The sequence below is a fragment of the Chiloscyllium punctatum genome, chromosome 5, assembly GCF_047496795.1.
Source record: "Chiloscyllium punctatum isolate Juve2018m chromosome 5, sChiPun1.3, whole genome shotgun sequence".
In the NCBI taxonomy this organism is placed as follows: domain Eukaryota; kingdom Metazoa; phylum Chordata; class Chondrichthyes; order Orectolobiformes; family Hemiscylliidae; genus Chiloscyllium; species Chiloscyllium punctatum.
In genome coordinates, this window is record NC_092743.1 from 76,080,322 (window position 1) to 76,096,122 (window position 15,801).

The 15,801-nt window shown below is 41.5% G+C and overlaps 1 protein-coding gene across 5 annotated transcripts in view; it reads right to left on the reverse strand.

The window, feature by feature from the left end:
- oxr1a (oxidation resistance 1a) overlaps positions 1–15,801 on the reverse strand; it is a 511,841-nt gene that overhangs the window by 328,675 nt on the left and 167,365 nt on the right. The window contains exon 1 of one of the 5 annotated variants that reach the window (XM_072570585.1): positions 6,679–6,696. The exons of the other annotated variants lie outside the window; for them this stretch is intronic. The gene's annotated coding sequence lies outside the window, so the exon portion shown is untranslated. Of the gene's footprint in view, positions 1–6,678; positions 6,697–15,801 lie in introns of those variants that run through there. 5 annotated transcript variants of the gene reach the window in all.

Here is a 15,801-nt window from a genome sequence, read left to right on the forward strand (position 1 = left end):
CCCCTGGGCCTGATGGCATTTATCCTAGGATTCTCTGGGAAGCAAGGGAGGAGATTGCAGAGCCATTGGCCTTGATTTTTGTGTCCTCTTTGTCTACAGGAGTAGTGCCAGAGGACTGGAGGCTAGCAAACGTGGTTCCCTTGTTCAAGAAGGGGAGTAGGGATAATCCTAGTAACTATAGGCCAGTGAGTCTCACTTCTGTTGTGGGCAAAGTCTTAGAGAGAATTGTAAGGGATAGGATTTATGAACATTTGGATAGGAATAATGTGATCAAGGATAGTCAGCATGGTTTTGTGAAGGGCAGGTCGTGCCTCACAAACCTTATTGAATTCTTTGAGAAGGTGACTAAGGAGGTAGATGAGGGGAAAGCGGTAGATGTGGTATATATGGATTTTAGTAAGGCGTTTGATAAGGTCCCCCATGGTAGGCTACTGCAGAAAATACAGAGATATGGCATTGAGGGTGAGTTGGAGGTTTGGATTAGGAATTGGCTCTCTGGAAGAAGACAGAGGGTAGTAGTTGATGGCAAAGGTTCATCTTGGAGTGCCGTCACTAGCGGTGTTCCGCAAGGATCTGTTTTGGGACCATTGCTGTTTGTCATTTTTATAAATGACCTGGAGGAAGGGTTAGAAGGTTGGGTGAGCAAGTTTGCGGATGATACGAAAGTCGGAGGAGTTGTAGACAGTGAGGAAGGATATGGCAGGTTACAGCGGGATATAGAGAAGCTGCAGAGCTGGGCAGAAAGGTGGCAAATGGAGTTCAATGTAGCTAAGTGTGAAGTGATTCACTTTGGTAAGAGTAATAAAAAGATGGATTACTGGACTAATGGTAGACTACTTGGTAGTGTGGAAGAGCAGAGGGATCTTGGTGTCCATGTACACAGATCTCTGAAAGTTGCCACCCAGGTAAATAGTGCAGTGAAGAAGGCATATGGCGTACTGGCTTTTATTGGTAGACGAATTGAGTTCCGGAGTCCTGAGGTCATGCTGCAGTTGTATAAGACTCTGGTGCGGCCGCATCTGGAATATTGTGTGCAGTTTTGGTCGCCATACTATAGGAAGGATGTGGAGGCACTGGAACGGGTGCAGAGGAAGTTTACCAGGATGTTGCCTGGTATGGTAGGAAGATCCTATGAGGAAAGGCTGAGGCACTTGGGGATTGTTTTCATTGGAGAAAAGAAGGTTTAGGGGTGATTTGATAGAGGTGTACAAGATGATTAGGAGGTTAGATAGGGTTGACAGTGAGAACCTTTTTCCACGTATGGAGTCAGCTATTACAAGGGGGCATAGCTTTAAATTAAGGGGGGTAGATATAGGACGGATGTTAGGGGTAGGTTCTTCACTCAGCGAGTCGTAAGTTCATGGAATGCCCTGCCAGTAGCAGTAGTGGACGCTCCCTCTTTATGGGTATTTAAGCGGGCATTGGATAGGTATATGGAGGATAGTGGGTTAGTGTAGGTTAGGTGGGCTTTGATCGGCGCAACATCGAGGGCCGAAGGGCCTGTACTGCGCTGTATTCTTCTATGTTCTATGTTCTATGTTCTATCTATGGGTTCTCTCAACTTGTTGCTCTACATTTCAGTCTACAGAGAACATGTTGGGTCTCGAATAATTAACTAACAACTATTTACAACTCTACTATCTTCCTCTACTATCCTTTCCTTTCCCTTCTATAATACTACTCCGATAAAGCCCCCTATTAAGATTTACTGAAAAATTCAAATTTCAAAACCAGACAGCGGTCAAATCTTCTCTTTCTATCTTCCTCTGTAGATTTGCTCTCCAGGTTGGTGTTGATGTTTTTCTCCGTGCAAACTCCTTTTCTAGACAGGTACCTCTCTAAGTGTTCTGACTAGCAGCCTACATCTGTTGAGTTTTTGGCAGTTCTCAATAATTTCTATAATAATTGCTATACATTTACCCTCAGGTAGCTGTTCTCAGTTTATTTTGGCTAGATTCTGCCTTATTTTAATAAAACCTATCATTACCCCAATCCAATATCTATTTTACAAATCATATTTCACAGTTTCTAAAACAAACTTAAAACGTGTGGTCTGTTTGTTATCACTTAAAGGTTCCCCCACTGTCACCTTGAATACCTATTCAGATTCATTCCATGGAATTGGTACCAGAACTGCACTGTCCCCTGTAGAACTATCTATCTGTTGACATAAAATGCTCTCCTGAACACACTTCAAGAAATTTGCCCACTCTAAATCCTTTATAATTTATTGTCCCAATTAATATTAGGGTAGTTGAATTAACCACATTATTATTAGATTACTTACAGCGTGGAAACAGGCCCTTCGGCCCAACAAGTCCACACCGACCCGCCGAAGCGCACCCATCCACACCCATTCCCCTGCACCTAACACTACGGGCAATTTAGCATGGCCAATTCACCTAACTGCACATTTTTGGACTGTGGGAGGAAACCGGAGCACCCGGAGGAAACCCACGCACACACGGGGAGAATGTGCAAACTCCACACAGTCAGTCGCCTGAGGTGGGAATTGAACCCAGGTCTCTGGTGCTGTGAGGCAGCAGTGCTAACCACTGTGCCACTGTGACGCCCATTTTACATGCCTAACTGAATTGACTGCTAATACAACTGAATGCCTTTCTAGGTCATTTCAGAGGACAATGAAGAGACAACCACATTGTGTGGCCCTGGAGTCACATGTCGGCCAGCAGTCTCCTTCCTGAAAGGAGTGTCCTTTCTGGCAATTAACAATGGTTTCATAGTTATCATCAGACTTAATTCCAGATTTTTTATTGAATTCAAATTCCAGTATTTGCTGTGGTGGGATTCAAACTCAGGTCCCCAGAACATTATCTATGTTTTTGACATCAGGAAATAAGACCATAAGGCTATTACCTTCCCTTTCTTAATAAAGATCAAATACTTTCTAAAAATCTATATATTTGATACCTACTACCTTAATCAACCTCTCTAACAGAGCAAATAAGGTTAGGAGGTAATGGTCTTGAATATATTTCTCTTCACTACTGTTAGGTTTACCAGCTAAATCTCTTGATTAATCACCTCCCCTTTCTTGATTACAGGCATGATATTGCCAGTGCTCTTGTCCTTCAACATTACACCAGTATCCAATAAGGATTGTAAGACTGTGACCTCTGTTTGTTACTCTTGCTATTTCCAGAACCTAGCATACATAAATAACTTATCAACTTCCAGTAATGCAAATACTTTCGATAAACCTGCTCAATCTTCTACCCAGTCCTGAACTCCCATCTTCTCATTTCATCTAACCTTCTTGTCATCCATTCCCTTTGTAAATATGGATGTAATGTGCCCATTTGATACTTTTCCCATTATCTTTGTTGAAAGAAGAAGATTTCACTTTTAGTTCAACTTGCTTCCTAAATAAGCTCTCATTCTGAACAAAGCCAAGCTGAATAGATTCAGGAAACAGATTCAGGGATACACAATTAACACATGCAGCTTTCTTCTAATGCAGGAAACACATAATTCTCTTGCTGCTACCTCATTAGGATGACCACAGGATATTACCAGAGCTAAATATTACATTGCCTCAGCAGAGGACCCAGGTTTGTACCACTTAAAGGCAGTTTTCCTTACTTCAAACCAGGCTGCACGTCTTAAAAGAGATGGTGCATTCTGGCTGCAGTGGGAAGAATCTCCAAACAGGAAGTACACTGAATAGTAGGAAAAGATATCACAGAATGTCTTTCAAGGTTTCCTGTAGCCTTTGAGCAGAATATGGACAGGAGGAAAGAGGTCATCAACCCCAGGATAAGAGGCCTTCCAGACAGACAACGAGAAGACACAGAAAATAGAAACACAGAAAATAGAAGCAGAAGTAGGCTATTTGGCTCTTTGAGTCTGCTCTGCCATTCAAAATGATCACGGCTAATCTTCATTCTCAATATCATATTTACCAAAATCAAAAAAACTTATCTCTTCCTTGAATATTTTTACTTACTTGGCCACTAAATTTGCTTCTCTAATTTCCTGTTTAATGTCTTCCCCAATGTTACCACGACTGTTTTGGGGGTTTATATACAAACATCCCTATCATAATCTATCCTTTACTACTTCTAAGCTCTACTAGGTATTACTTCATTACAGCCAATAACCTCCCTCACAAGCGTATAAATTTCCTCTTTGACCAGCAAAGCCAAGCTACCTCCTTTTTGTTTTTGTCTGTTGTTTATAAAAACTGAATACTTCTGAATATTCAGTTACCATCCCTGGCCCACTATGCAGATACATCTCCAAACTTCAACTGTATCATAAATCTATTTCTTTAACTAATTCATCTACTTCATTGTGAAGACTTTGCATATTAACACTTCAGGCGTTAAGACTTGTCTTTTTACATTCTTGGTCCCAATCACATTATTTTATATCACAGTCCTGGTTGATTCTTGCCCTTGAATTCTCTATCTTTCACTTTACCCATTTTCCAATCTGTCTTTTGTTTTTACCTTTGTATCCCTCTTTTCAGTCTCCTTGTATAGGTTCCTAAACATGATTTGTTTTTCAAAATCCCATACTGGTCTTATCCAATCCTTTAATGCTTTTCAAATGTTCTGTTCATAGAATCATAGAATTCCTACAGTGTGGAAAACGGTCCTTCGGCCCAACAAGTCCACACCAACCCTCTGAAGACTTACCCACCCATTCCCCTACCCTATTATCCTATATTTACCCCTGACGAATGCACCTAACCTGCACATCCCTGAACACTATGGACAATTTAGCGGGGCCAATTCACCTAACCTGCACATCTTTGGGCTGTGGAAGAAAACTGGAGCACCCGGAGGAAACCCACGTAGAGAGTTGTCCAAGCCCCGGGTGTCTGACGTTGCTAATAATTGACCCACTGTGTCACCCACACAGCTTTTATAATAGATTTGAACACTGCTGTTCGGAAACAGCCATCACAGCCCCACAGATCAAGATACAAGGCTACAAGAAGTTTAACAACCTCTCAGAGGTCGCCAAGGTGAGTTAACAAATGTTCCAATGAAATGTCTTGCGACTAAACCATCAGCCTCACAGCCTCTAAATCAGCCACATAACCTCAAATCTAGTAAGATCCTGTGGAGTTTTGACAGGGTTGATGTGAAGAGGATGTTTCCTTTCATAAAGGATCTAAAACTTGTGGGTCACTGTATAACAATAGTTGTCCTTTTAACACTAAAATGCAGCAAAATTCTTTTCTCTTCAGAGGATTGTGAATCTTTGGAACTCTTTCCTTGCAAGGGTGGTGGAGGCAAGAACATTTACATTTATTTTACCCAAATGTCTTTCCTTTATGAACACAGTAATGTCAATGAGAAGTACTGTTAGCCAGAAACATGATGTTGAAAAGGGGTTACTGATAACTATCATTTGTCCCATTAAAATTATACTTTTAGCCAAATTCTGTATAATTTCCAAGATTATGTTCCAGCTCATGAATAATCCTGAAAGTGTCAATGAACCAAAGTAAAATTCATCATTTACTAGACCAGAGATTGCAATCCAACTAAGTGCTTTTTTAAATCAAGTAAATTGGACCAGTACGATGAGATGACCATTTTTTTGTTTGCTCAGTCTTTACAGCAGATGGTCCTATTCTACATCTATCACCTTAATATTAGCTCTGTGATGGGAACAGGAAGGGCAGACAAAATTTGTCTAATTTTAATAGCTAGGCTTCAACTGAATGTATTGCCTGGCAGTGGGCATTATTCTTTCCATACACCAACTCTCACCATCCTGCCAAAAATTGCATTGTGAACACTCTGGTCAAGAAAGCACCATTACACATATGCCAACACCCTTTGCACTGCATGCACCAGATGTTTCTATTCCTCAGAGCTATTGAGATATTTCATGGAGAAGGTATAATATCAGGGAGAGGGGCGTGATGGCAGGAAATAGTTGAGTGGACCAAGGCACAAGGGGACAGGGTATTCAGGTGCCTCCAGCATTAGAACTGGCAAGGCTGGTGGACCAGTGGAAAAGGATGACAGCAAACTCTCTGACTGCCATTGCCCACAAATTCAACCTTAGTGCACATTAGAACATCAATACATTTGATCCCATGATTCATGTGTATAGTTCCATCAATAAAAACAAAATGAACAAAATCACAAATATCACCATAAAAGAGCACCAGCCCATGTCCTGCAAGTGCAAAGACTTCCTGGAGGTATTCATGCCTTCTGCAGATGCAGCATCACAATTTGTAGGGGTGATCCACACTTGCTTACAACAAAGATCCTGGTTTACTCACACAAAATGGCTGACAAACAGAAAGAGGTAGCCTGCCTTAGAATTAAAACACAAGATGGCTGAGGGGAGATAAACAAGACTGTTCCACCCTTTATAGAGTCATAGAGATGTATAGTATGGAAACAGACACTTTGGTCCAACTTGTCCATGCTGACCAGATATCCAAAATTAATCTAGTCCCATTTGCCAGCACTTGGCCCATATCCCTCTAAACCCTTACTATTCACGTACCCATCCAGATGCCTTTGAAATGTTGTCATTGTACCAGTTTCCAACACTTCCTCTGGCAGCTCATTCCATACACACACCACGCTTTGCATGAAAATGTTGATGACAACTTGCATCACTTTACTGACAGTCGAGAGTAGACTGATGGGGCTATAATTGGTCAGGTTAGATGTGTCCTACCTTTTATTGTTGAGCAGTTTTCCATATTGTCAGGTAGATGCCAGTGTTGTAACTGTACTGGAACAGCTTGGCTAGGGAAGTGGCATGCTGCAGAACACAACTCTTCAGTGTTTTTGCCGGAATGCTGCCAGGCCTCATTGCCTTTGCAGAAGTGAATGTCTCCAACCATTTCTTGATATCATGTGGAGTGAGTCAAATTGGCTGAAAGCTAGTATCTCTAATACTGGGGAGCACTGGAGGAGGCATGAGATGTTATAGTATAATACAAGATCATATAGATCTGATATGAGATTATGTAGATATGATATGAGATAATATAGCTGAAGGGTGAAAGACAGAACCTATTCGATTAGAGTTCTGGACAACAGGAGAAGTTCAGTCCTAATAGGTTCATTTACATCAAATGATGGGGACAGTGGAGTCAATTGACAGGCATATTGCAATGCTACAGATTTATGATAATGGGGCATTTGCATTGTCTGCATTTAGACCAGGAGTGAAACAGTGTGCAGGAAAGGGATGCAAATTCACTCTTTCAATTTGTAGAAAATAACTTTGTTGATCAGGGTCTTGCAGTCCAAGGAGGGAGGGAGCAGCTCTGGAAATAAAATGGGATATGTTTTACTGAAGGAGAACTTGCTGGAGTAGTAGATTATAATCTCATCAAATTCAAGACAGCTAATAAAAAGGGGATGTGGCAATTGAGTCTGGCAAGACTAAAAATGAGATTTCAGTGGGATAGAAGGTCCCAGTTGGACTGGGTTGGAAAATGGGAGGAAAAACATGAATTGAACAATGGGAAGCCATCAAAGAAGGAATTATTTGTGAACAAAGTTGAGACATTTGCATGAAGGACAAGGAAAGAAAATCTGAAAGTCAAGCACTCTCAATGATTAAAAAGGTAAAAGTTGAAATGAAACAGGATAAAGAAGCTTGTGAAAAGTTCACAACATAACTGAGAAACAAACAGGAATAGAAGGTTCAGATGAGAACTATAAAGCACAATAGGATAAATGAAAAAACTGCATAAGAATATATTAGCAACAAATATAAAATGGAAAACAAAAATCTTTTTATAAATACAGTTGGTAAGAAAATGAAAGGATAGGGCTGATTTGAGATCAAAAAGGGATCTTGAGGATGACATGAATTTAACTTGTCTTCTGCAGAATGGAGCAGTAACAGAGGTGGCGATGGTGAGACTAGGTAACATTAAAATTGATCAAGAGGAGGCACTCAATAGTGGTCTATGGTTAAAAGGTATCTGGTCTAAGCATAAGGCAAGAGGTAATTAATGGAAGTAAAGGTGGACATTGTAGAGACTCTAGCCACTATATTCTAAATTCTTCTCAGGTGTGGTGGAGGATTGGAGTGTTGTAAATATTGAAGCTCCGTTGAAGAAAGGGGAAAAAATGTGAACACAATGCCTCCAAATCGATTAGCCTAATACTGGTGCTAGGGTGATATCTGGAGACAAAAAATGAGGACAAAGTCAACTGGCATTTGGAAAAGCAGAAAATTATTCTGAACATGGTACAAAGATGGCTATCAAAATATGCCGGTGCACGTGCAAACGGTGTAAGCCAGAGTATGTCAGAACGTGCAGTTGATATCTCACACACATCGATGGATGCTTCATTAAATGGGAACAAGTCTAGCTCTGTGCACTGGAAGTACAGAATTCCAAATAAATCACAGCTGCAGATTTGGTGTCTGTTGCAGTTCTTTTGTGTAGGGAAAAGTTTGCAGTCTGCAAACTACATTCAGATAGCTACAAAGAACAACCTAACAACAGGAAAGGAGCAGAGCAATATTTTTCTTTTTAAGCAAATATTTTCCTGGTTTTACTCCCAGGACTGTAGATACATTAAAACAAATAACAACAAACAATATAGTACAGATACAGGCCCTTTAGCCCTCCGAGCATGTGCTGACACATTTTGCCCTTCCATGCTAAAACTGTCTTCACTTACAGAATCCACATCTCTCTATTTCCTTCCTATTTTAGTATTCATTCGGGTGTTTCTTAAATGCTGCTCTTATGTATGCTCCCACCACCTCGCCTGGCAGTGCATTCTAGGCACTCACCACCCTTTGTGTGAAAAACATGCTCTGCACATCTCTTTTAAACATTCCCCCACCCCCGCACCTTGAACCTATGTTCCCTATGATTGACCCTTCCACCCTGGGAAAAAGTCTAATACTTTCCAATCTATCTTTGCCATTCACAATCTTATGAACTTCGACCCAGTTGACCCTCAATCTCCTGCATGCCAGCACAAACAAACCCACTCTATTCAAACTTTCTTCACAGCCAAATTCTCATGTACCAGGCAACATTCTGGCAAATGTTTTTTGCATCCTTTCCAAAGCATGCACATCCTTCTGGTCATGTGGTGACTAGAACTGTATGCAATTTTCCAAGTGTGGCCTAAATAAAGTTCTATAAAGCTACAACATAACTAGTCTATCCTTACACTCTTGTGTCCACTTCAATGAAGGTAATCATGCCAAGGCCATTTTTACAACCTTCAGTGATCTGTGGATCTGCACACCCAGATCCTACTGCACATCTAAGCTCCTAAGGACTCTGTCACTCACTGTATAATTTCCATCTGCACTTAACCCTCCAAAATGTATAACCTAACATTTAGAATCATGGAGTCATAGACATGTACAGCATGGAAACAGACCCTTCGATCCAACATCTCCATGCCGACCAGATATCCCATCCCAATCTAGTCCCACCTGCCAGCACCCAGCCAATAACCCTCCAAATACTTCGTATTCATAAACCCATCCAAATGCCTTTTAAATATTGCAATTGTACCAGCCTCCATCACATCTTCTGGCAGCTCATTCCATACATGTACCACCCTCTGCGTGAAAACATTGCCCCGTCGGTTTCTTTTCTTTCTTTCCCCTCTCACCCTAAACCTATGCCCATTAGTTCTGGACTCCCCCACCTCAGGGAAAAGACTTTGTCTATTTATCCTATCCATGCCCCTCATAATTTTGTAAACCTCTATAAGGTCACCCCTCAGCCTCCGACGCTCCAAGGAAAACAGCCCCAGCCTCGCCCTATAACTCAAATCATTAGAAGAGTATAAAGGCAGTAGGAGTATACTTAAAAGGGAAATCAAGAGGGCAAAAAGGGTTCATGAAATAACTTTGGCAAATATAATTAAGAAAGAACCAACTCTACTCACTATTACAGACTTTCTATAGGCCACACTTAAAACTATTCACTTATCTGATTCTGTGCTGTGACTTCACCCAAACAGTTCCTCCAAGATCAGTTGTGAACTTCACTGTTTGTTAATTTTCCCAGACGAACTCCGATGTCTGGTGATACATGAATTCAAACAGCAAAGACAGTAATAGTGCAGGTACACTGTGGTGTCAGTTTCTTTCTCTCTTTCTCTCCTGCACTGACCTCACCATGTGCCTCCTTTGTCTGTACCTCCTCTTTTTGAAAACTCATATTGTTTTGACGTTTTTTTCCAAAGTTCCAAAACAATGCAACAGCACATAAAACAGTAATTGCAGCTCCTGCAAGTCAAGGAAATCACCTCCAACACCTAAAATACTTCAGAAAAGGAGTAGCTATTACAGCCAGAAATTTTTCCCATCCTCCATCTTGGATTACCCAGAATCCTTCATTGTCCAGATTAAATTCCATCTGCCATTTTTTCTGCCCATTCCTCCAACTGAACTGTATCCTGCTGTATTTTCTGACAATCATCCTCACTATCCACAACACCACCAATCTTTGTACCATCCGCAAACTTACTAATTAGACATTTCTGTCACTGTTCTTTCTGTTCCTCATTCTATTCATAGGCCAGGAGGCCTATCTCCACCTTGGATACCCATTCAGGTGTTAGTTCCAAGCTGTACCAATCTGCATTGTGATGAGGCAGCACCAGGTTTTACCCTCGCAGCTGCTGGTGCATTGCAGAGATGTAGCACTACTGCCTTGAATTTTTGCACATGCAGTAGCATTAATAATAATCTCAGCAACAGAGAAGCATGGGCTCATAAAAAGTAAGTTAGCACAAATTTGTTGGATGGAATCTGCAATTAACTAACATGATCAAATAATGATGAAATAATAGATGGTCGTCAGGAGGGATTAGGTGGATGTTTGGTATATTGACTGAGCAAAGATGCCAATAAAGTACCACATGGTAGACTTATGAGCAAAATTGAAGGCCATACAGGTACAAGCTTAGTGGCCAGTGTGTGTATAAATGTACGAAGGGGCAGAAAGCAGACAGGGGTATCTAATACCAGTTTGCGAACTGGGGAAGTATATACTAAGCTCCCCAGGGCTTGTGTTACTCCTGTATTCTGATATTCAAGGCGGGATCTTCTAATTTTAGCTAAGTCCAAGTTGCATCACCTTTTTTGGCTGGGTTCTCTCCAAACCTTGCCAAACTCGCCTCATTACTGACCACATATCTTAGTCATGCACCATTCCCCAAACAAGTCACCACTCAATGGATACCTGCCAAAACACCAGCATCACTGATTGTCATGCCATCTTTAAAAGTCCACTGAACACCTAGATAAGTGGTGTCATCCAAAGCTGCCATTGTTACTCAAGGACATATTGAGAATATGTTGGAGAAAGGGAAGATGACACTGCAATTCTTTGTCAGGGACCTGGAGGTCCTGGTGTTGGATGTTGCAAAGGAAGATGAGTTGCCTTTCTGGATGACCAGCAAAGCTTGGCAGCCTGATCCAAATACACTCCCCATGTTAATGCTACGTCGATGATACAGAGATACAGAAAACAGTGCTGTAAGAAGGTAAATGATTTTCTCCCCTCCACAAGAGTAATGGCCACCAACTTCTTTACCTACCATCAAGTTTCATGTTCTACCATGCTTACCTTTGTCCTCAGCATCTTCCCTCAATCACAGTCACCCATCCCAACAACCAACATCACTAATTTTACAAACCTCTATGCTGCTTGCTCATTGGGAACACCTTAACAACTTTGACTCTACTCTTGGCATCTCCTCCTGCCAAGAAAACAGCAGGTATCCACTTGGAGAAGGAACCACTCACAGGCCCCTCAAAAGTCTCCTGTCAGTATGGGCCAGGCCTCCACTTTCACCCTGCCTAGTCTTCTCCAACCCTTGCAAGTTCGAGCCAAGGAACATTCATTTTCTTCTAGTACAAAGATTCTCAGCATGTTTTAAATATCTGAAGCTATTATTAAAGATGTTATAACAGGGCACTTTGATAACTTCAAGTAATCAGGCAGAGTCAATAGCAACTCATGTTTAACTGATCTATTAGAGTTTTTTGAAAAAGTAACTTGTGCTGTGAATAAAGGGAAACCAATGAATGTATGCACTTTGATTTTCAGAAGTTAAACTGCCACACCAAATATTACTGTGGAAATAAAAGCTTATGATATCGGGAGTATCATTGGCTTGTATAGAAATCATTGAATCATACAATACATAAGAAGTCCTTCAACCCATTTAGTTGTACCACACAAAAATACACACCTACCTACACTTGTCTGGCTTTCTCGCACCAGGCTGATAGCCTTGAATGTTGTGGTACTTCAAGTATTTATCCAAGCACTTTATAAAGATTATCAAGTTATCCACCTTAGCCACCTCCCAGGCACTGAATTCCAGACCCCCACCACCTCCTCAAGTCTCCTCTAAAACCTCTGCTTTTCAACTTAAAATTGTTCCCCTTTGTTTTTGACCTGTACATGAGGGGAAACAGCTGCTTTTTACATACCCTCTCCAAGCTCTTAAACCTCTATCAGGTCTCCACTATTCCAAAGAAAACAACCCAAGCTTATCTTGCTTTGCTTCATGACAAAATGCTCCATCGCAGTCAACATCCTGAGTGAATTTCCTCTGCATGTCCGACTGTGCAAGCACATCATTCCTGTAGTCTGGAAACCAGAACTGTACACAGTGCTCTAACTGTGACAACTCCAACATAACTCCCCAATTCTTATCATTCATGTTTTAACTGTCAAAACTAAGTAGCTTCTTAACTACCCTATCCACCTGCCTTGTGACATGCAGAGATTTGCGGACAAATGCCCCAGAATCCCTCTACACCCTTGAGTTTACTAGTAGATTAGATCCCGACAGTATGGAAACAGGCCGTTTGGACCACCAAGTCCACACCAACCCTCCGGAGAGTAACCCAACCAGACTCATTCCCCTACATTTACCCTTGACTAATGCACCTAACACGGCTGGCAATTTAACATGGCCAATTCACTTGACCTGCACATATTTGGATTGTGGGAGGAAACAGAGGTACTCGGAGGAAACCCACGCAGACATGGGGAGAATATGCCAACTCCACATAGACAGTAGCCCGAGGCAGGAACTGATCCAGGTACCTGGTGCTGCGAGGCAGCAGTGCTAACCACTGAGCCACCGTGCTGCCCATTCAGCCACCATGCCGCCAATATACTGGCATTCATTCAGTACTCCCTTGTCTTGTCTTTTCTTTCAAGTGCATCACCTCGCTTTTATCAGAGGTGAATTCCATCTGCCATTCATCTGCACATCTGACCAATCCACTTATATCCTCCTGTAATCTAACATCTTCCACTGCACTGTCACCCAGCCAATCTTTTAGGTAGTTTTGGAAAATGTAGAGATGATGGACTCTCAGGGGAATGTATCATGAACAGTCAAGTTTCTGACACTGAGAATGGCTCTAATTTAATGAAGGGTGCATCACGTTCTAAGCGATTGATTATGATAGGGAACTCTTTAGTCAGAGACACAGACAGATATTTCTGCAATCGGCAGTGAAAAGTCAGAATGGTGTGTTGCCTCTCTGGTTCCAAGATTAAGGATATCTTGGAGATGGTGCAGAATGTTCTCAAAGGGGAGAGGGACCAGCAGGAGGTAATTGAAAACATATCACTAATGACATAAGGAGGGAAAAGGATAAGATTCTTAAGGGAGAATACAGAAAGATAGGCAGGAATTTAAAAAGGAGATCCTCGGGGGTAGTAATATCTGGATTACTCCCAGTGCTATGAGCTGGTGAGGGTAGGAATAGGAGGATAGAGCAGATGAATGCATGGTTGAGGAGCTGATGCAGGGGAAAAGGATTCACATTTTTGGATCATTCAAATCTGTTCTAGGGTAAAAGTGACCTATATAAGAAGGACAGGTTGCACCTGAATTGGAAGGGGATTAATATACTGGTAGGGAACTTCAATAGAGCTGCTCAGGAGGATTTAAATTAGTACGGTTGGGGTTTTGGGGGAGGGATCCTGAGGAAATAGTGAGGAAAGAGATCAATCTGAGACTGGTACAGTTGGGAAAAGGAGTGAATCAGATAGTCAGGGCAGGCAGGAACAAAGCATAGAACAAGGTAGCACTGATAAATTAAACTCCATTTATTTCAATGCAAGAGGCTTAACAGGGAAGGCAAATTAACTCAGGGCATGGTTAGGACCATTGGACTGGGATATCATAGCAATTACAGAGATGTAGCTCAGGGATGGACAGGACTGGCAGCTTAATGTTTCAGGATACAAACGCTATAGGAAAGATAGAAAGGAGTTGGGGCAAGAGAGGAGGGGGAGTAGTGTTTTTGATAAGGGACACCATTATGGCTGTACTTGGGGAGGATATTCCTGAGAATACACCCATGGTACTTATATGGGTGGAACTGAGAAATAGTAAATGATGATCACCTGATTGGGATTGTATTATAGATGCCCTAATACGAGGCAGGAAATTGAGAAACAAATTTGTAAGGAGATTTAAGTTATCCATAGGAATATTAAGGTGGTTATGGTAAGTGTTTTAAGTTTTTGAACATAAACTGGGTCTGCCATTGTGTTATGGGTTTAGATGGAGAGGAAATTGTTGTGTATGTAGGATGTTGTGAAACTTGAAAAGATTCAGAAAAGATTTACAAGAATGCTGCCAGGATTGGAGGATTTGAGCTACAGGACAAGGCTTAATCGGCTGGGTCTGTTTTCCTTGCAGCATCTGAGGCTGAGGGATGAACTTATAAAGGTTTATAAAATCATGAGCAGTGTGGATAGGGTAAATAGACAAGATCTTTTCTCTGAGGTGGGGGAGTCCAGAACTGGAGGGCATTGGTTTAGGGTGAAAGGGAAAAAAATTAAAAGGGACCCAAGGGGCACCTTTTGCACGCAGAGGGTGGTGTGTGTATGGACTGGCTGCCAGAGAAAGTGGTGAGGCTGGTACAATTACAACATTTAAAAAATACCTAGATGATCAATGCATAGGAAGAGCTCAGAGGGATATGGGTCAAATGCTGGCAAATGGGACGAGATTAGTTTCAGATATCCGGTCAGCATGGATGAGTTGGACCAAAGTATCTGTTTCCATGCTGTACATCTCTATGACTCTATGGTTCTATCTGCAAACTCATCCCCCCTCATGTTCTTATTCACATGATTTATGAATATCACAAACATTAAGGGACTCAGTACTGATCTCTATGATATGCCATTGCGCACTAGATTCCTGTCATACAAATAGCCTTCAACCACTAACATCCGTCCCCTGCCACTAAACTAATTTTGGATTGTAGCCATGATGCGGAGCAGCCAGTGTTGGACTGGGGTGGACATAGTTAAAACTCACACAACACCAAGTCCAACAGGTTTATTTGGAAGCTCTAGCTTTCACAGCACTGCTCCCTTATCAGTAGCTTGTGGAGAATAAGATCATAAGACACAGAAAGGAAAAGATTACAGTATCATGAAACTGAAATGATGTATTGAAAGAACCTGGACTGTTAACTCTTTCATCCTTTAGAATGGGTTGCAGGTTTCAGTTCATTAATATGTAAATCCCAGAACTTCTTTTAAGTCATCTTCTCGAGATAATTTAAAGTTTTATAACAAAAGGTGACATCTCACCTCAGACAATGCATTAAAGATGTGAGGTCTGCATCCCAATCTTGAGTCAGACTGTTACTATTTCCAAAGTGGAATTTATAAAATATTTCATGTATTGACTGCCTGCAGATTGTGCATCTTCCAGCAAAATAGAATGTTTCTGCAAATACAAATTCACCCCATAGATTTATTTGTATGTGAGTGTATGCACGCGCGCATGCATTAGAGTGAGA